At 36.9% G+C, this 23,184-nt stretch overlaps 1 non-coding gene across 1 annotated transcript; it reads left to right on the top strand.

The window, feature by feature from the left end:
• The first annotated feature begins 9,809 nt into the window (after window positions 1–9,809).
• On the top strand, window positions 9,810–9,916 carry LOC128032938 (small nucleolar RNA R71). Its single transcript, XR_008189278.1, has one exon. It is a non-coding gene; the product is annotated as a small nucleolar RNA R71 (small nucleolar RNA).
• The last annotated feature ends 13,268 nt before the right edge of the window (window positions 9,917–23,184 follow it).

The following is a 23,184-nucleotide window of genomic DNA, read 5'->3' as shown; positions in this document are numbered from 1 at the left end:
ATACCTAATATGTACTTTCTAATTTCTTTATTTATCCATCGCCCAATGGGCACTCATTTTTTCTGTAGAATACAATATAAAAGAGCAGCTCGAAATACATTAACAGTGTTAGTGTTCAAAAGAGGGCTAATATGTGTGCAAATAAACTGCATCCATAGTTTTGCAACCAAAAACATAATGGCTTGTTTAAAAGATAAAGGGTGATTATGATACCCCTCTTACTTCCACTCTCCCATTCCTTCGGTTAAATATGCTAACATGGCTTCCATGTCGACATTGTTAAATTTGTAGAGGTCCATGTCAGACAACTCATCCTTTTCATAGTGAGGGATGCCATAGTAGTTGATAATTGCTTGTGAGGAGATGTTAATGACCTTTTTTCAAACATATACTTTATTTTTTTAGAAAATTTTAAGTTGGAGTAAAACCACAAACCGACTGGTACTACTGAAGGTGTTATCAAAACAAAGGTGAAATTCATCCAACGATGAAAAAAATGAGATTTCAAACTTCCTCACAATGTGGGTAGAGAGATCGAAGCCTCGTTCAAGGATAAATAAGCTTCCTTGAATAGATAAGAAAAAGGCTTCAGTCTCTTTTGATTTGACCTTAACCGAGCCGTACTCCTGTTCTAGAGGTGGATGGGGTTGAGATCTTGATCGTTTTGTTAGTCTAAGAGGCATGGGTACTATCTTTTAAACTAGACTAAATATAAAATAGATACTAACCAACTAAATCGCAACAAATCATCACTAAAACTGAATGAAAAGAGCAAGATAATAAAGATGACAAAAAGATCAAATGTAAATAAAAGAAAGAAAAAAGAAAACTTAAATCATGTTGTTTGTAGTGGTTTTATGGTGTGAAATGATGAAGCTCCGTGTTTCCCAAGCAACAAGAGAGTTGCACCTGCAAAGAAAGAAAGAAAGGAAAAGACAAGCAAAAGGGGATTGAAATCTAAGTGAAAATGAGTGGGGATTTAGAGAGGATTTGAGAGAAATAAGAAAGGGGAAGAGTGTTATGGGGTTTTGGGGATTTAAATTTTAAATGATTTGGAAAAAATGAGGGGTTTGGGGTGTTTGGAGGCTTAAAAAGTCTCCAAAACACAAGGATCGTGATGCCTTAATTGGGTATTGCTTGACTCAACTCGGATATCACAATACACACGGGTGGATATTATGATATCCCCTATTTTTGGACCCTTCAAATTCCATTCTGTTTGAGGTACCGCGATATTGAGGGCTAGGTATCACGATACCATTGTGTAAAACCAAAATTTTGACTTTTGAAATTCCAGGGGTATCGTGATACAAAAGGTTTGATATCGCAGTACCTAAAAGAATTTTTGGCCCCCAATCGAAACTGTCCGTCAAACCGTGATATCCCCCATTGGGTACCGTGATTTCACTGAATAAACCCCAAAATACTTGCAAGTTTGTCAAATTTTCTCTCAACTCCCAAAAATCGGACCTACCAAGTTCAAAATTAAACCAATGCAATTTAAAACACTAATCTAATTATAAAAAGTGTGTGGAGTCCATGTTCAATAATCCAAATATTTACAAATTTTGGTTCAATTTCCACATGCAACAAGTTAAAAATTTCTTTCGGGGTGATATGTAACACCCTCGTAGTGAAGCTTGCACAGGGTTTCGAACACCAACACATGTCTCATTTTCTTCAGCTTGATGAGTTGATTTACTGATCATCTTTTCATGATGCCTCGCATCCTTGGTCTCAACCCTGTAAACATACACCATTTCAAATATTTAACATTGTTAGTCGAATGATCAGACACTACTTGAACGACTTGACACTTTAGCTCACTATTAGGGGACACTTCCTTCACCCTAGGCTCAGGTTCCCCAGACCTAAAGGTCTCTACCTCTCCACCTACTTCCATCTTCATTTCTCTTTTGCCCACATCTATGGTGGCCTTAGAGGTAGGTAGAAACGATCTCCCTAATAGAATCGGTATCTCTAAATCCTCCTCAAAGTCAAGAACTATGAATTCAACCGATAAGATGAATTGTCAAACTCTCACTAAAACGTCCTTCAAAACTCCCTTTGGGTGAAATAGGGACCTATTCGCTAGTTGTAGGGTTACCGAAGTTTCCCTAAGGTCAATTAGATCTAACCTACGGTAGATAGATAAGGGCATTAAGTTTATATTCACTCCAAGATCGCAAAGTGCCTTGCCAAAATTTACACCTCTAATCTATATGGGAATGATGAAGCTACCGGGATCCTTGAGTTTTGGTGGGACTCTCATAGAAACAACAACACTACACTCGGTATTAAAATCAAATCGCTATTCTCTCCTAATCTTTTTTCTCCTAGACATCACTTTTTTCTAACGAACTTCGAATATTTCAACACTTTTTCTAGGACCACAAGCAATGGGAGGTTGACATTCAAAGCCTTAAAAATCTTGAGGAAATCTACAAATTCCTTATTGTCTCACTTCTTCTTCTCTTCTAGTCTACTCAGAAAGGGTACGGGTATGCGTGTAAGATTTGGTTTTGGTATTGGAATGATTCTATCCTCTAGTTTAGTTTGTGTGGGCTCACTCTATGGTATTTCCTTCTCTCTCACCCATCTCTAACACTAGGAATATGGATGCTCTCATTCTTCTCACTTACTTCCTTCTCCCCACTAATTGGTTAGATAGGTTCCTTAACCACAACCTTGGATCTAAGAGCAATCGCCTTGGCATGTTCTTTTTATTCTTTCTTCGAATTTGACTCGATATTACTAAGTATGCTAGAGGTTAAGTCCTTTTGAAACAAATGCAAAACTTGGTCTAGTTGACCACGAATTTGATGCACATCAGCTTGCACAACGTGCAAACCTTCCCTTACCTTGCTTATCGTAATCGATAATAGAGGGTCACTACTATAGGCTAGTTTTATTTCTTACTCCTAGGGTACCCTAAATGGTAATAGAGGTTGTTAAGGTGCATTAGGTCTAGGAGGATTAAGGTTTTGGATTCCTTGATTGAATGAACCTCCTTAGTTCCTTCCCCACCTAAGGTTTGGATGGTAACGCCACCCCGAGTTATAGGTGTTGAAGTATGGATTATATCCTCTATTCCCTACATAGTTAGCCTCAATTAGATTGCTCTCACTAGTATTCCCTCACATAGCGCCTTCTCCATCATGTCCTACATTAGAGTTGGTTAGAAAGGGCTAATTTTGAACTTGCGCCTTGGCTAAAATAATCTTTAACTGATTGATTCTTTCGAGGACTTGGTGATACTTGTACTCGTTACTGACCACATTCACGATCGATTTTTGGCTCGATATGTGAACCGCTCAGCTGACAACATATAAGAATTCATTTCCATATCCTCGATGAGTTGGTATGCCTCAGCATATGTTTTTGACATTAACGCTTCCATGGACACTTTGTCAAGACTAGAGGCAAGTTTCCATCCAACCCATTATGAAAAACTTGAAGTTGCAGCCAATCTTGCAATCCATGATATGGGAACTAACGTAGCATGTGTTTAAAGTACTCCCAAGTCTCGTATAGTGACTTCCCTTCCAATTGCCAAAAATTCGTAATATCCATATGAATTTTCATTATTTTGCTCAGAGGAAAATATTTTACTAAGAACTTGCTCGTTAGCTCATCCTAAGTGTTGATGGAATCTATCGACAGTGAATCTAACCACATAAACACATCATCAGTAAGAGAGAAATGGAATAATCAAATATGGGTAGTGTCATCGGATACCCTATTATATTTAAAGGTATCACAAATGGTTAGAAATCTCTTAAGATGTTGGTTCAGATCACCATTCGTTGACCCTCGAATTTGCAGGTTCGCTTGAATCATTTAGATCATCATCGGTGTGATTTGAAAGTTGTTAGCATTAATCATCAGGTATCACGTAGTCGCTGATATCACAAATGGTTAGACGATTAATGCTTCCTCAAAAGTATTAAGATTGAGTATCGCGTAGTCGCTGATATCATGTTAATTTTGCATGTTTTATGTGTTTAAATCGATTAATTCTTGAAGTAAATCGTGCTAAATTTGTGATTTTATGTTTAAATTATGTTAGGAACACAATTTGGATGCTTTAAGTAAAAAAACAAGAAGAAAATGACTAAATTGGAGCACAAGCAATAAAAGGGGGCCGAATTAAAAGTTTTGAGGAATTTATTGCTGATCAGATTTTTATTTTGACTTTGTAAAAGCTAGATTTAGAAAAATCTGATATGAAATCTGATTAAAATTTGATTTTATGTGGTTTGTTGTTAGATGAATTAGGCTAAATTTAGCATATGGAATGTATATAAATACCTTGTATGGTGGCTTTGGAAAGCACACTTGAATACATATTGAAATAAAATATGAATCAATTTATTTCTTTCTCTATTCACGCGTCAGTGCATTCTGCCATTTCTATTTTCCTTTTAGCTTTAGCTCGATTATCGTTCTGAAAAAAATCGTGAGATATGAACTCGCACTAAAAAAACCCTTTCAACACGATATTCGCTATCTCTCTAGTATATGGGATAGTCACAATCGTCCCTTAAAGTTAATTCAATTTCAATTCAAAAAGTGCACATTGGGTTGGAGTTGTTTGGCGTACAGTTAGGAAAATGAGATGGTCATCTGTTGAGTTCTAATTCCTGCGAATAAATTAGCATGTTCAAGTGAAAAAAGCTAGTTGGATTCCATCAAGGGAAATATTGGTCGAATTTAAATGACCCATGCGTTTGAGGCCATTAATTCGAGTTGGGCTTTCTAGATCGCAAGGCTGTCGAAATCTTAAATTATGGGCACGAGTTACGGGGTTAGAAATTTGGCAAGGGTCGGTTTGTAGGTCATACCGGAACTGGCTACATAAGGAGAAGTTGGTGATTGTGGTAGCCTTGATTACTATAACCAACTTATTGTTTGGAAGGGAAAATCCATTTTTCAAAGATCGGTTCGATTTCGGAGTGTACCGAGGCTAAGACTAAGCATTAATATATTTGATTCACTAATTTGATTTAATTTTCTTAATTTTATTTTGCAATAATAATTCTGTTATTATTTTTTATATTTGTTTATTTTATTTTCTTTATCATCTAAATTCCCTCATTTTATTTATTTTATACCTTTGCATGCATAGGTCGAGGGCACGATAGCTACCTAGACTTAGAAATCTGGTCGCGTAAAAAGGAAAATTAGGAATCACAGTCCCTGTGGGTCAGCCCTGCTAGTATATACTACTATTTAATTAAGTTAGAGCGTAGAAATTTATATTTGGTGGTTTCAATGCCAATCAAACCTTGGTGCTGTTGTCGGGGATTGGGAATATTTTTTCTAATTTTCGTTTATTTTCCTTATGACTAGGTCAGAACTAGGGACCTTAGAATTTGAATTAAAAATAGAGAAATTGGCTCGAACACTGGATTGAGAAGCTTTTGGTGCGGTAAACGACCACAACTTTAGTTTGAAACAGGATCTTATACCGAATATATTTTCACATTCGACGAACAAGAAGAAATGCTATACGCCAACTCGCAGCAGCACTAGATGGACAACAACCACTATCATAATTTATCCAGTGGGAGGAATGCTGTTTGAGTTGAAATCAGGCTTAATTCATTTATTGCCTACCTTTAGCAAATTGCAAAATGAAAATCCGCATACCCATTTAAAAAATTCACATGGTTTGTGAAAGCATGAAACCTCAGGGACTGTCCGAAGAACAAATTAAACTTTGTGCTTTTCCATTCTCGTTTGTCAACTCTATTAGAGAGTGGTTTTTTTATTTACCTCTTAGTTCAGTTAATACATGGTTTAATATGTCTCGTTTATTTTTATGAGGGTTTACTCCCAATGGAGATGAAGATTATAGATGCTGCTAGTGGAGAGACACTTGTAAGCATGACGCCTCCGAGAGCAAGAGAGTTAATTTCGACCTTGGCTACTGTCGTGTGTGAAATGATATGCGAATTGTGTAAGTATACACTTCAAATCAAGTAATAAAGTGATGAGTGAGTATCGTTCCTGCGAGGATCGGATTGAGGCACAAAAGTGGTCAAGTTATTATAATAAAATGCAATTAATGCTATGGTAAAGCTATGGTAAGTATGCAACGTCAATTAAATGAATAATGATGTATGTAATATGTGCAATTAATGAATACTTGGAAATGATATGGCAAAGAGAGAGTAGAAATATAATGGCAATTATGAGAATTACTATTGGAATATTATGTAAATGATCAAGTAAATAACTAAAAATGATATGGTAAAGATACAACGAAAAATAATAAAGGATATATGATGTTGATTTGGAAGGTCAACATTACTAAGAATCTACCCTTAATGTCAATAATGCCTTGGCAAAATCATACTCAATTTACTGCTCAGAAGAGTTCTAAAATGGTCTGAGTTCCAATAGCCCATGTTTATTTTCTCCTCTTTTTAAATTCTTTTTTCAACAGCCAAGATTATCGTCTCCTCTTTTTAAATTATTTTTTCAACATCCCAAGATTATCATCTCCTCTTTTTAAATTCTTTTTTTTCTAGGATAAAAACCAACATCCCAGGATTATCTTCTCCACTTTTTTAGGTAGATTTTTCTGGTACAAGTACAGTTCGGTTGAAACCAATATGCGTTGAGTGTTGACTCGGTCTTCCTGGAATTACCACAACATTCGGGCTGACAAAATTTCTAACCTTTTCCTCGATAAAACTTCACTCCTTTTTTTCTCATTCCTCAACCAGCACCTGCCAAACCATCAAACACTAGCCTTCCACATGCAATTAAAAGTAACAAATAATAATATTTACGCACCGTCCAAGCTTCTTATTCAATGTTCTAAAAATGCTAAAATAATATCCTAAAATTTAACTAAGTTCACTTAAGTACAGACAATTGACCCAGTCTAAAGGCATGAATTATAACTATTTTCAAGAGTTATCACACCCCCAAACCTGAGTTATTACTTATCCTTAAGTAAGATATGATGAATGCATGAACGTATGAATTTCCATAGTAACATAATCACCTTTACATTGTGAGACCCTTAAGAGAGCATTTTGTATTTCAGTTCTTAGCAATCTTCTATGTCTAGAAACTTGGTCAAGTTTCATAAGCTTATTTAGCAAAGGAAATGTAGAAAATAATGCCCTAAAAGAAAGTAAAATCCTAAGTATTCATGTAATTTTCACTATATCAAGTACCTTCTAATTTACTTAGTTCATATTTTAACTAATCAATTTTCCTTCTTTTTTTTGGCCTTATACATACTCAAATACATACATATCCATTTATTATGCCTATTTTTTTTACTTGGGGATTCAACTCGTCACATGATTCTTTGATTGACAATTATAATGGAGCATACACTTAATTTTCGAATACTCAATCATGTCACAATTTCAATACTCACTCATGAAGCTAAGGCTTTTGACTAAAAAGATGGATGAAGCAAACAACTACCTCCTTAGCTACTTAGCCCGTTACTATAATGGAATGCCTCTAGTTTTCTTTATTACACACTCTTACTAAAGCTCACCTTTCTAGTCAACAGCACAATGGAGCAAACAAAGTGGTGCTAATTTACTCGACAATTCTAAGCATTAGAGTATTTGATGACATTTTTTTAAAGAATTTTCTTGGACATTGCCACTTTATTCATTATTGAGTATTGCCATGTTATCGAATATAACTTCAAGAGTCTCTAAGTTTATCAAAAGAAACTTACTAGGGATCAATTGTAATCGGAATTAGGACATTTTAATTTTAAGGATCAATTTATAAGCAAACTATCCTAATCTAAAATCACCTAATCCACTTTCACAACTTTTTAATTTATTGAAGAGTTAAGCTCCTCATTGAACATCACAGACAAAAATACTCTCATCACAATCTAAACAATTCCAGGTAGTCATGTGTGCCATGGAAAAATGAATGACAAATGAACAAAAAAAAAATACTAAAAGCACACTTGCTCAACTAAATATCTAGTCTAGAAGCACAATACACCCCCAAACCTAAGGGATGCATTATCCTCAATGCATGTATAGATATGAACCTTGAATGCAAGAACATTCATATGTACATAATGAGATGTTATAAAGGGAGAAAAACTTCTCGAGCTTGGAACTAAATGGTGGTACTTTAATTGCGGCGAGTGGTCTTTCGTGCACTCATCTTATAACACATCGACCTTTTAAGTAAACTGAGTGGTACATCCTCCTCTTCATTATCAAATCTGGTGATTTCATCAATGATTTGATCGATCTCATGATCATGTTTAGTCATCGTTTCAGTAGAAGGAGGTGGGATAGCCACAGTGCTGTCCATTGGTGTTGCAACTGAGGGATTTGTTTCCTCTTCGTCCTCACGGTTAGTCTCAATGCTGACAAACTCTGTTTTCTCTGGTTCTTCCTACGGTGCTTTAGGCGCATTCTCTTCATTGGTAGGATTCGTCTCAATGGGCTCTGCATCACCAACCCCTTCCCCTTTTGCAGTTTATTAAACAAAAGAAATGAAATAAAGTAAAAATAATTTTCAAGATGTTGAAGCTAAATATCTCGAATATCAATAGACTATTACTCTCGCTCTACATGAGCACACCATTAGTGCTTCAAGCGTTGTCCATTAAATTTAAATTTGTTCCTTATTTTCATGTCCTTGACATCAACTGCTCTATGCATATATACATGAGCTACCAAACATTGTTCATCAAAATTGAAAGGTCTATTTTTCTCCAGCAAAGTGCACGAGGGCCTCCACTCAAATGAATCTTCATCACTATCAGAATTACTGTGGTAAAATCTTGTGAACTCTTTCTCCACTGTTGTTTCTATCAAGTCAATGGCATGACATTATTCATTCTAATCAACATATTTCAATGCATTAAATACATTGATGTAACCTACTTATCATTCATCTTCATGATCAGTTCACCTTTCTACATATCAATTAAAGTCCTGCCAGTAGCAAGAAAATGTCTTCCAAGAATAATTGGTACATCTTGGTCAGCTTCACATTCTAAAATAAGAAAATCTGTAGGAAAGATAAATTTATCTACCCTTACCAGTATGTCTTCAATTTTACCTTTCGAATATGCATAGGATCGATCAGCCAGTAAAAAATGCGACTATTGTGGGTCTTGCCTTCCCAATTCCCAGCTTCTTGAAAATAGACAAAGGCATTAGATTTATAGTTGCTCCTAAATCACACAATGCCTTACCAACATAATGATTTCAAATTAAACATGGGATAGTTATTCTTGTTGAGCATTTTGCTTCGCATAGGATGATTATAACCAGATGGTGCACTGATGGCATTTTGTCTTGCAACATTGTTAAAATTCCCCGTACCGTGATTATTCCAACTAAAATTTGGTTGCTACTTCTACCCTGAATTGTTAGTGTTGGAATAGAGGTTATTATTCCAATTAAAATTACCCATGTAGTACACTGACGCTGGGTTTGATGGGCATTCATCAAACACATGATTTTCACCGGAATAAACACATGACAACTGGACCGGTTTCATCTCAAGGATTGTAGTTGAATTTTTCATTTTTTTTAATTATGTTAGCTAGAGAAGATACCTGGGCTGTCAATGAAGTGATTGCATCAAGCTCTATGGTATAAGCAAATCTCTTACTCGCCCCAACTTTTGTTGTAGGATATTGATAATTATTGTTGGCAATCTTTTCCAAAATCTCATATGCTTCATTATCCATTTTATTCAGCAGAGTACCATTGGCAGATGCATCAACTACCATCCTCGTGTTCGTATTCAACCCATTATAAAACATATCTGTTTGAGTCTAGTGCTGGAATCCATGCATTAGACATTTTCGAATTAACTCTTTAAATCATTCTGAAGCTTCATACAATGTTTCATCCTTTGATTGTCGAAAAGATGTGATGTCATTTATGAGCTTGGCATTCACATTTGGGGGATTATACCTTAGCAAAAATCTTTGGAAAATATCATTCCATGATGCCACTGTTCCCAACAGTAAAGCATTCAACCATGCTCTTGCTCGGTCTCTCAAGGAATATGCAAACAATTAAGTATAAGGGCATCTTCAGGAACACCCTGTTGGCTAAACAAGTTACAAACTTCTAAAAAAAGTCTTAAATGTAGTCTTGGATCTTTAGTAGGTAATCCACTAAACTTTCATATTATTTGCAACATATGAAACATTACCAGTTTCAGCTTGAATTGTTGAGCTTGTATGTGTGGTTTGACTATCACTGGATTCAGATAATCCAAAATTGGAACAACATGCTCTCGAATTGGTCTGTCACAATCATCTATCACTCCACAAACATGAGGATTAGTACCCTGACCATTCAAATTACCATTCATACTTGGTATCACCTTATGAATAGGAGGATTAGCATCTTGACCATTTGGATTATCATTGAGACCAGGATAAATCCCTTTCTTAGCCATTTTTCGTAGTTCTTTCTGCCTTCTTCATAAAGTTCTTTCGATCTCTGGGTCAAAAGGATATTCTTTGCTAGCAGGAATGCCTCTTCTCATACATTGATGGCAAACCTATGGAAATTAAAGTAAACTAAGTTAAATAAAACTAATGGAATTAAGCAAAATAACCAAACCAAATTACACCAAATTACCGATCCCTGGAAACGACGACAAAAACTTGTTACGTGTGAAATAATATGCGAAATTGTGCAAGTATACACGTCAAATCAAGTAATAAAGTGATGAGTGAGTATCGTCTCCACAAGAATTGGATTGAGGCACAAAAGTGGTCAAGTTATTATAATAAAATGCAATTAATGCTATGGTAAAGCTATGGTAAGTATGTAGTGACAATTAAAGAAATAATGATGTATGTAATATGTGGAATTAATGAATACTTGGAAATGCTATGGCAAAGCGATAGTAGAAATGGGATTAAAATTATGAGAATTAATATGGGAATATTATGTAAACGATCAAGTAAATAACTTAGAATGATATGGTAAAGATATGACGACAAAGAATAAAGGATATATAGTGTTGATTTGGAAGGTCGGGATTACTAAGAATCTACCTTTACTATCAATAATGCCTCGGCAAAATCGTACTGAGTTTACTGCTTAGAAGAGTTATAAAATGGTCTGCTTCTTTCGAGAGCAAAAACCTCAAGTTAGCTTGCCCGTGTCTATAGGCCTTAATATGGTACCCTGCATTATTTTCCTTCTGTATGAACGTTGCTTTATGTCTAGAGTCTATTGCATGTGTCAATCGAGTACTTTCTCATATAATTAAATTTTGATCCAAAATAACATCCAACACCATTTTCATTATTCAATTCACGAAAGAATAAAGTAAGAAATACGAAAGACTTCGGGAAGATAGTTTTCGCTTGTCTAGTTCACACTCTAGCAGTACAGTGTCCTGCGATGGCTGAGAGGGACTGCCTTCGTCTTCCTCTTCTTGTCATTGCTCAGTTGCTACCCTCTATTCTTGCCTAATGATCTCTTCCTCTTGTTCGTTCTTTAGGGTTTCCTCCTTTGGCTTTTTATACCTTTCTTAAATTCCTTTTTCAACAACCTAAGATTATCTTCTCCTCTTTTTGAATTCTTTTTTTCAACAACCCAATATTATATTCTCATCTTTTTAAACTTTTTTCTTAGATAAAAATCAACATCCCAGGATTATCTTCTCCCCATTTTTTAGGCATATTTCTCTGGTACAAGTACATTTGGGCTAAAACTGGTATGCGTTGAGTGCTGACTTAGTCTTTTTAGAATTGCCACGACATTCGTGCTGACTAAATGTCCAATCTTTTACCCTGATAAAATTTCACTCCTTTATTTCTCGTTCGTCAACCTGTACACGCCAAACCACCAAACACAACCTTTCCACATGCAATTAAAAGTAACAAATAATAATATGTAAGCACTATCGAAGCTTCCTATGCAATGTTCTAAAAATGTAAAATAATATCCTAAAACACAACTAAGTTCACTTAAGTGCAAACAATTGACCCAGTCTAAAGACATGAATTATAACTCTTTTCAAGAGTTATCAGCTGTGAATTCTCAACAATTCTGACTGGGTAGAGAACCCATGAGATGGGTTCATTGGTTAAGTACTCTATCTTTAAAAGATAAAATTGATAAGCTCACTAATGTTGTTCAAAATTTGCTTATAGATAAAAAAAGCACAACACGATTGTGTGGAATTTGTGGTATACCAGATCACCCGAGAAATTCATGCCTTATTTTACATGGGGTTCGATAGAACAAGCAAATGTTGTCGGAAACTTTTCTGGGCCACCGCAAAGGCGATATTATCCCTATTTGAGCACCTATAATATAAGGTGGAAAGATCATCCAAATCTGAGTTATGGTTTGAATCCTCGATTCAATCAGCCATACCAACAAAGGACACTTCTAAATAAATAATTACCACCTCAAAAATCATCTTTGGAAGCCATAGTGGAAAGGTTTGTCAATAGTACCGAAACATTTCGACAGAAAACTGACATGCATTTGTAGGAAATATATAAGCAAATGAGCAAGCTTGCTCTCACAGTTAGTCGTTTGGAGTCCCAAGGTAAGTTTCCATCTCAAACTAAACCTAACCTTCAACATAACAGAAGTGCTATGACATTGAGAAGTGAAACAGTTTTGGAGTCAAACTCCTGACATGAATCGTACCCCATAACCCTGAACGGGAAAAATAGAAACTCGATCCAGTGTCCAGTATGAATTCGACTCCTCAGAAGTCATTTGTAGTACTGCCTCCATTTTCTCGAAGACTTGTCAAATGTAAAATAGAGCGAGAAGAAAAAGAGATCCTTAACACTTTTTGAAAGGTTAAAATAAACATTCCTCTTCTTAATGCGATTAAAAAAGTTCACGATATGAAAAATTCTTAAAAGAATTATGCACAAGTAAGAAGAAGCTCCTGGGTAATGAAAATGTAAGTGTCGGAGAAAACGTCTCCATTGTTTGACAAAAGAAAATCCCACCTAAATGTAAGGACCAATGTATGTTTTCTATATCTTGCAAAACCGGTAGTGTTGGAATTAAAAAAGCCATGTTCGAATTAGGTGCATCTATTAATGTTATGCCTTTGTCTATTTAAATTACTAAAAATGGGTCCTTAGAATAAAACAAATGTAATCATTCAGCTTGTAGATAGGTCTGTAGTGTATCCAAAAAGAGTGTTGGAAGATGTTCTTGCCAGGGTAAATGAACTAATTTTTCCTGCAGATTTCTACATCATCGACATAAAGGATGACAACTCGGCCAATTCTTCTGATATGCTACTTTGAAGACCATCTTTGAGTACCGCATAAACAAAGATTGATGTGTAGAGTGGAACACTCACTATGGAGTACGATAGAGAAGTGGTGAAATTTAGTGTTTATGAGGCCATGGGTCGTTCCAGCATGATTATGAATGTTTCTAATGTTAATATAATTAAGTCTTTAACTGAGCTGCATTTTGAATATCGTGAAGCGGATGATTTACAAATTGTGCTTTGTACAATTTTAGACCCCGATACTATGGATAAACATGAAGAATTATTAAGGGTCAAAGAAACAATACATGAAGTTGTCATTCGCATGGAGGCTCGGAATTGGAGCTCAAACCATTACCGAAACATTTAAGGATTCCGATAGAGGAAAAGGCAAACTCGAACGGAGAAGCTCAAAGATGCCTCCATCCATCGATGATGGAGGAATCTGAGAAGTATTTCAAGAACAATGGGAAAAGGTTGAATGCTTTTTACGAGAACTTCCAAGTGCACATAATGGAAGAATTATGTAACACCCCAAACCCGACCTAGACGTTATGGTCGAATCAGATGTGTCACATTGAAGTGTATTTCAAAAATTTAACTCGTTGGTAACAGTTTGTTTCTACGCTTAAAATAAACCCCTTTATTAATTAATTATCAAATCAACTAGACAAAACCATACCGAATCTTTCTTGGTAGGCGTTAAGGGAAGCCCACTCACAAAATCCATGGTTACTCTCTCCAACTTCCAAAGTGGAATTTTAACTGGCTGCTGTAACCCTAAAGGTAACTGATGTTCAGCTTTCACTTGCTGACAAGTTAAACACTTACCCACAAAATTAGTAACTTCACGCTTAAGACCAGGCCACCAATATAACTCATGAAGGTCACGGTACATTTTATTCCCACCAGGATGCATAGCATAAGGACTACTATGTGCCTCTCACCGTATAGACTGCCTCAAATTGACATCCCTCGGTACACAGACTCTCCCACGAAAGCACAATACTCCTTCACCATTCAACCCAAAATCTGAAGTTTCCCCACTCTTATCCTGCCTGAAACGAGGAACCAGTGACTCATCCAAAAATTGTTTACCCTTAATATATTCAGTCCACGTTGGTCTAACTTGCAGCTCAGCCAACAAGCTACCATCATCAAACAAGCTGAGACGAGCAAACATCCCTCTCAAATTAGATACAACCCTACGGCTCAGTACGTCAGCTACCACGTTAGCCTTACCAGAGTGATATTCAATTGAGCAATCATAATCCTTAAGCAGCTTTACCCATCTTCGCTGCCTAAGATTCAGCTCCTTCTGAGTGAGGAGGTACATAAGGCTCTTGTGATCTGTGTAGATAGTACACTTCTCACTGTATAAATAGTGCCTCTAAATTTTCAGTGCGAATACCACCGCGGCTAACTCCAAGTCATGAGTAGGGTAATTCACCTCGTGAGGCTTAAGATGACGAGACGCGTAAGCAACCACCTTACCCTCCTGCATCAGTACACAACCCAAACCAACTTGTGATGCATCACTATAGACAGTGAATTCCTTCCCAAACTCTGGCCGTATTAAGACAGGGGCCTCGGTCAGGACTTTCTTCAATTTCTCAAAACTTCCTTATTGCATATCAATTCAGTTAAATGATACCCCTTTACGCAACAACTTAGTCAGAGGCGCAACAATCAAGGAAAACCCCTCAACAAAACGTATGTAATACCCTGCCAGACCTAGAAAACTTCGAATCTCAGATACGGTTTTAAGTGGTTTCCATTCCAGTACAGCTTCAAGTTTTCAAGGATCAACCTAATCCCCTTAGCAGACACCACGTGGCCCAGAAATGTCACTTCTCACAGCCAGAACTCACACTTGCTAAACTTAGCATACAGTTGTTTCTCCTTTAAAATCTGTAAAACAATTCGGAGATGTGCATCATGCTCATCCTCGGTTCTCGAATACACCAAGATATCGTCTATAAATACCAACACGAACCGATCCAGGTAGGGCTGGAGTACTCGGTTCATCAGATCCATGAAGGCAGCTAGTGCATTTGTCAGCCCAAACAGCCCAAACAGCTAGTGCATGTAGTCTTATACACATCAGCCTCCTTAACTCTCAGCTGATGGTACCCAGAACAAAGATCTATTTTGGAGAAAACCCAAGCTCCTTGCAGCTGATCAAATAAATCATCTATCCTTGGTAAATGATACTTATTCTTGATCGTCAGTTTATTTAATTGCCGATAATCGATGCACATGCGCATGGTCCCATCCTTCTTCTTTACAAACAAGACTGGTGCTCCCTACGACGTCACGCTAGGTTGAATGAAACCTTGATCTTGGATTTAAGCTTTTAATTCCACCAGCTCTTTCGGTGCCATCCTATAAGGGGCGGTAGACACTGGAGCTATCCCCGGTAAGAGCTAAATACCTAATTCAACTTTGCGGCTCGGAGGCAACCTAGGGAGCTCATCAGGAAATACAACATAAAAATCCCTAACCGTTCTGATACCTCTAACAAAAAGACCTTCAGAATCAGATACACCAACATAGGCTAGAAATGTCTCACAACCCTTGCGAACCAACTTTTCGGCCCTTAATGTAGAAATCACATTAGACAGAAAGTCCCTTCACTCCCTAATCACAGCCACCTCCTCATCCTCAATAGTCTTTAATACCATTCACTTAGTAGCAAAATCCAAACTTTCACGGTGTTTTACCAACCAATCCATCCCCAAAATTAGGTCGAATTCACCAAACGGTAGCTCCATCAAATCCGCTAGAAATATAACTCCTTGAACCTCTAGGGGCACATCTCTGAACAACTTGTCTACCTTTATAGATTGTCCCAGTGGACTTAACACTGTCATCTCATTAACAGTACTCTCGCACATGATACCAAAGGTGCCAGACATAGTGCATGCAATGTATGAATGTACAGACCCTATATTAATTAAAGCAGTGTAAGATACATTATGAATCTGAAACGTATCAGTTATAACATCTGGAGCGCCACCATCCTCTCAGCGACGAGCAGCATAGACCAATGCTGGCTATCTCGCCTCAATGTTACCAACACCTCTACCTGACATTCTACGACCTCGTCTCACACTATTTCCACCTCTAACCTACCCATAGCCTTTCTGTAGCTGCTGACCACCTTTTCCTGGCTGAACAAAACCTTGACCTATAGCTTTCATCTGAATTGGCCTCTGAGGACAATTCTTAACTTGATGCTCCATAGACCCACATTTGAAACATGCCCCAATCTTTTTCCACCAATACCCCAGATGATGTCTTCCACAATCAGCACAAGGCCTTGTAACAGAAAACCAGACTCGGACTGGCCCATCAAACCTAGCCTTCTTTTTAGGCCTTTTAAAAGAACTCGAGAGCTCCGAATCCCTCATGTACCTGCCCCTATCTTTTTCACAGTTCTGGCACTCAGAGCGCTTCACATCCTCGATGATTTTTGCCTTTTCTATTAGGGCAGCAAAATCTCGCTCCCTCTACGGAGCTATCAAGACTCGCAACTCATCTCGGAGGCCGTCCTCAAATCGCACATAGCATTCATATTTAGTCGCCACTATCCCACGAGCATAGCGTCTTAGTCGTAGAAACTCTGCCTCATATTCTGCCACAGTTTTATTTCTCTGGACCAAACTCAAAAATTCCTTTCTTCGGACGTCCACATAACTTGCACCCACATACTTCCCTTGAAAAGCCACCTTAAAGAGATCCCATATTAACCGGTCAGCCTGAGTACCTTCTCTCACGGTAAGCCACCACTGATAGACTTCATCTCGCAGCAAAGACACTACACCTTTTAATTTTTGCTCAGTAGTGCAGTTGAGGTTATCCATTATTCTTTCCGTCGCTTCCCACCAGTATTCAGCCACATTAGGGGCTACTCCAAAAATACCCCTGAAAATTTCTTCTCCATTCGATCGGAGTCGCTCTGAAATCGACCCTCGGCCCCCAGCATTAGTACTGGTCCCTGCGACCCTTTCCAGAATGCGGAGTATAGCTTAGGATAGTGCATCATCCCCAGCCGCTTGATCAAATGATCCCGTCTCAGTCATCGGTGAAGCTGGTGCTTCCCTAGCCCCAACATTAGGCATGTGGCCTGATGCCGAAGACCCAGCCCTAGCACTTCCTCGGCCTCTACCACGGCCTCGTGTACCCTTCCGCGAGTGCCTCTAGTGCTCATATCAAATAACATAAAATCTGGTTACGAAGTTTTATGTATTAGTTAGTAATTCCAATAATTACTAAAAGATGTCTTATGGAAAGTAATAATCAGAGTTTGTTTTCGCAAATCCAAAAGTCTCCCTACAGTTTCCTGTTTCCTACAGTCTCATGTTACTCTAACTAAAGAGTTTCAATATAGTCCTATTATCTACAGTAATCTCTCAGTGTAATTCAGTTCAAGCAGTCTATAGTGTAAAGAAACTTACAGATTCGAAACTAGAGAGTCGGTGTGCCACACTTGTAAGCCTTCCAAAACACTTAAAAATAGTTTCCCAGAAATTTTAGATATCTTCAAAACTCATTCCACAACCGAGTTTTGCAACCTGGCTTTGATACCACTAAATGTAACACCCCAAACTCGGCCTAGACATTATGGTCGAATCTGACGTGTCACATTAAAGTGTCTTTCAAAAATTTAACTCGTTGGTAACAATTTGTTTCTAAGCTGAAAATAAATCCCTTTATTAATTAATTAACAAATCAACTAGACAAAACATTTGTCTTGTTATCTGATATTGTTTTAATAAGTTGCTCCAAAATCACGGAAGCTTGTTAAATTCTATTATTTAAAACTTGTGTATTTGAAATCAGTAATTATTTTAAAAAAGTCGTCTTCTTCCATCTAAAATTTTAAAATATGTAAGTAAAATCCCAATTAAAAATTTAAACCAACTCAAAGGCCTTAGTAAAAAAACAAAACCCAACTTATAATTTAAATTAAAATAAAAGCAAGTGTGAAGAGCAGCAATCGTGTGCCAACTCCGAGTCTCTCGCAGCACCGAATCGACTAAGGCTGAAGATTACCTGTACAGTTAAAAGGAGAAGGTGAGTTTACGAAAATCAACGTGTAATCCCCTAACAGTCAATCAGTAATCATGTAATATCAGTCTAGGCCTGAGCCCTATACAGTGACAGTATAGTGTGGGCCTTATCCCAAAACAGTAACAGTGCGGGCCTTAGCCCAATACAGTAATCTGTACAGTGCAATAATGCAACCTATCCCAATCCAACCAACACACCACTCCATACCACCAACACACCATGTGGGGATAAAATCGACCCACCTAGCCAACACACTAATATCGCAGCAAAGTTGCCAGTAATAGAATCACAGCGAAGTTGCCAGTGGCAGTATATGTGGCAAAGCCACCAATACAGTATACTTCCCCCATATTAGTATCCCAACCCCATGCACTATGTCATGTCATAAATCATACGTGAATGCAGAACGTCATACCCAGTAGCAGTCATATATATATCGTAGAACAAATCAGTCATACATATCATAAGGCTGTAACGGTCATTTCATCTCCTAGGGGTATAATAGTCATTTTAACCTATGGGGGTATTTCAGTCATTTTACCCTTCGGGGGTATTTCAATCATTTTACCCTTCGGGGGTATTTCAATCATTTTACCCTTTGGGGTATTTCGATCATTTTACCCTTCGAGGGTATTTCAGCCATTTTACATTTTGAGGGTATTTCAGTCATTTTACCTTTCGAGGGTATTTTAGTCATTTTACCCTTCGAGGGTATTTCGGTCATTTTACCCATCGAGAGTATTTCAGTCATTTTACCCTTTGAGGGTATTTCGATCATTTTACCCTTCGAAGGTATTCCGGTCATTTGCCCACGAATCGCAAGTTGGGCTTACCACTTGAGCAATCGCACGCCCGTGTGGTCTCAAATGTCGTGTTTACGGCTTTTCATCTTTTCGCTGATCTACGATTGCAGTGGGGTGATTACACACCTGATTGTGAAAACGCACCAAGATCCACGAGTACCCAAAATCTACATTCATACAAGTTTTTCATTAGTCACTAAACAATAGGGTTAAACTCCTTATTTTACATCCTTAACCAAAACTAAATTAATACTTGCCTTGCCTGTCAAAAGTGGCGTAGCCCACATATACCACTGACGAAGGTTGACTAGAATCTTTTTGACGGATATCTGCATTGCAAACGGATTTATTAGACAAGATTGCTTAATAATGTGGTTTAAATCCACTTCATGATAACTTACAGAAATACAACAAGCATTTGGCCTACCCCTAGAATGCTAGCACACATACCTACCTTAAATCGAGAGAAGAGAGAAAGGTTTCGATGACTTGATATTACTTGATACTCCCTCAATCCTCGAGGAGTTCGAACCGACAGAAAAGAGTGATATATAGTTGAACCACAGACAATAAAGGGGGATAGCTCTCGAGTAAAAAGAAAATAATAGGAAGTAGAAATCAAAGACAGAAAGAGAAGGTTATTCGGTCAAGGAAGAAGAGGAGAAGAGAAAGAGATACGGCCCACAGAGAAGAGATGAGGAGAATAGAGAAGGGAAATTCAGCAACAAGAGAAAAGGGAAGAGGAAACTGTATTCGACAGAGGGCAACCACAATTATTCGGCCAACACACAAAAAGAAAAAGAGATGAGCAAAAAAAGATATCAAACACACCCGAGAGAAACACCAAGTCTTAGCAAAAATCGGCACCCAAAAGAGAAAAGACAAGAACACGAAACTGACTGAAACCAAAACTGATAGAAAGATAACAACTTCAAAAACCAATTACCTTAGTGCCTACTGACCAAATTCGGCACAAGCAAACCCCCAGCCGAAACCTCTAGCTAGAGTTTTCCCAAAATAGCACAACTCTCTTCACAAACAACTCCTTGATTTTCTCCTAAAATCTCTCCCCTTATCCCTCATTGAATTACTCCACCAATTTCTCCTCTAACTTCCCCAACAACTCCATTCAAACTTCATTCAAAATCCCCTTAGCTATGTTTCAGTCCAACTCCACTACCTACACAACTCAAGCAGCAAAATAAATATTCTACTACGCAACCTAGGACTTGAACCTCAGACCTCATAATTACATAACACGCCACCCTGCCACTTGACCACAAGCTCTTTTTGTGACTTAAAACGAACACTAATATTTATAAGGCCTGAATGCCTATGCCCAGATTCATTTAAGAGCAAAACTAAAAATTCTGCCAAGGCCAAGACTTGAACCCAGGCTTCTCAAACACTCCCATACACACCCAAATCACTTAGCCATTAAAGTGAACAAGCAATTTATGTCAAAACATGCAAAAATTAAAGACTAAGATTTTTGGGGCGTTACAAATTAATTCTGAAGGAACTAAATGAGTAACATCCAGGTCGTTGAGCTAACGACGTTAAAAAAATGTTTTTTGGAAGACAACCCATATTTAATTATTTTAATTTATTTAATTTTGAATTTAGTTTAATTTATGTTAAAAATAAAAAAAATATAAGATTATTATTTAATCTATTTTATTGTGTTGTTTTCTAGGAACAATGGTAAAGGTTGTCCTTTTTCATCCAAAAATAAACCAGATTTGGATTTCTATGGCGTGGGCATGCCTTGTCAAATTTTAGTGCTGCCATTATCTAAAACATACACCCAGGACCGAACCAGCCAAAATCAACCCGAACTGCCCAAACCACCCTCATTCAAATTAAACATACACAAAAAGGACACTTGACATTTCTCTTTACTGTACTTTAATTCTTGAACAATATGCTTGGGGCAAGCATAGGCTAATTAAGGGGTGTTGGATTAGTAAGTATGCATGATTGTTTCTTTTTCGCATGTATTAATTCTTATGCTGGGATTATTCATTAAATTTTTTGACATTGAGCCTCTAATTCTTATGCTTAGTAAATCCAGATAGTTGGGTAGTTCTTCAATTAAAGTGTTTATTATCTAGTTTAATCAACGTGTGTGTTATAAAGTTGAAATATTGTAATTAGATTGTTTCATGAAAATTGATTCTTTATAAATTTTCTTGGTAATTATATCATTCTTTGTTATTTGATGTTAAATATATTTGAAAAAGAAAGAAATAAAGAAATAGAATAATTATTTCTACTCCGCTGATGGCTTAAGTTATGAGTGAAGATTTCAAGAATGTGACCGAATTTAGTAACCGAGATGAGGTGCTTGGGTTGCCATCTCATTTTATGTAAAAAGGTTCGAGTGACAAATCAAAAACTTGCAAACACTCCGCTAACTAAGCTACCATGAGTGGGAAAAAATAATCCATTTTGAGACGTGTCAAATTGAATAACCGGGGTAAGGTACTTGGGTTGTCATCTCATTTCGTGTAAAAAGGTTTGGCTATGTCCCAAATTTACTGCATAATTAATTGAAAGTAATTACCTTGAAAAGTTTGGTTCAATTTCAATTTAGTGAAATGATAGAATTTACATGTTTAAATTTTATGGACACTTGTTGATTAAACTGAGTATTTGAATTCTTATTCATTTTTTTCCCCAAATCGTTTGCATTGATCATGGTTGCGGAAGAGAGGCTTGATTTTTGATAAATTATTGGATAGTTTCTAATGTAGGAACATACAATATGCTTGAGGACAATCATAGGCTAAGTAGGGGGCATTTGATAACATGTTAATTTTGCATGTTTTATGTGTTTAAATCGATTAATTCTTGAATTAAATCCTGTTAAATTGGTGATTTTATGTTTAAATTTTGTTAGGAACGCAATTGGGATACTTTAAGTAAAAAACAAGCAGAAAAAGACTAAATTGGAGCACAAGCAATAAAAGGGGGCCGGATTGAAAGTTTTGAGGAATTTATGGCTAAGCAAATTTTTATTTTGACTTTGTAAAAGCTAAATTTAGAAAAATCTGATATGAAATCAGATTAAAATATGATTTTATGTGGTTGGTTGTTAGATGAATTAGGCTACATTTAGTATATGGAATGTATATAAATACATTTTATGGTGGCTTTGGAAAATACACTTGAATACACATTGAAATAAAATGCAAATCAGTTTATTTCTTTCTCTATTCAAGCGTCAGTGCATTCTGCCATTGTTGTTTTCTATTTTACTACTTTTGATTTAATTGCTTCCTAGGCCTTCCACCTTTCCACCCTTCATAATTTCCATTAAAGTACTTCCTATAAACCAGCAAAGTATGATTAATTTCATACACAACTAATTTCCTTTTAGTTTTAGCCCATTTATCGTTCTAACAAAAAAAATCATGAGATATGAACTTGCACTAAAAAACCTTTCAACACGGTATTCGCTATCTCTCCGATATATGGGATAGTCACAATTGTCCCTTAAAGTTAATCCAATTTCAATTTAAAAAGTGCACATTGGCTTGGAGTTGTTTGGCGTACAGTTGGGAAAATAAGACTGTTGTTTACTGAGTTCGAATTCTCGCGAACAAATTGGCATGTCCAAGTGGAAAAAGCTAGTTGGATTCTATTAAGGGAGATAGTGATCAGATTTAAACGACCCGCACAATTGAGGCTGTTAATTCGAGTTGGGCTTTCTAGATCGCAAGGTTGTTGAAATCTTAAATTATGGGCACGAGTTACATGGTTAGAAATTTGGAAAGGGTCGGTTTGCAGGTCGTACCAGAACCGACTGCACAAGGAAAGGTTTGCGGTTGAGGCATCCTTGATCGCTATAACCAACTTATCATTTGGAAGAAAAAATCCATTTTTCAAAGGTCGATTCAATTTCGGAGTGTACCGAGGCTAAGGCTAAGTATTAATATATTTGCTTCACTATTTTGATTTAATTTCCTTAATTTTATTTTTCAATCATTATTTTGTTATTATTTTTTATCAAGTAAATGCCCCCCTTTTATTTATTTTGAGCTTTGCATGCACAGGT

This window comes from Gossypium raimondii, chromosome 9, assembly GCF_025698545.1.
Source record: "Gossypium raimondii isolate GPD5lz chromosome 9, ASM2569854v1, whole genome shotgun sequence".
In the NCBI taxonomy this organism is placed as follows: domain Eukaryota; kingdom Viridiplantae; phylum Streptophyta; class Magnoliopsida; order Malvales; family Malvaceae; genus Gossypium; species Gossypium raimondii.
Note: the sequence above shows the minus strand (reverse complement) of the source record. Positions and strands in the feature narration are given on the sequence as shown.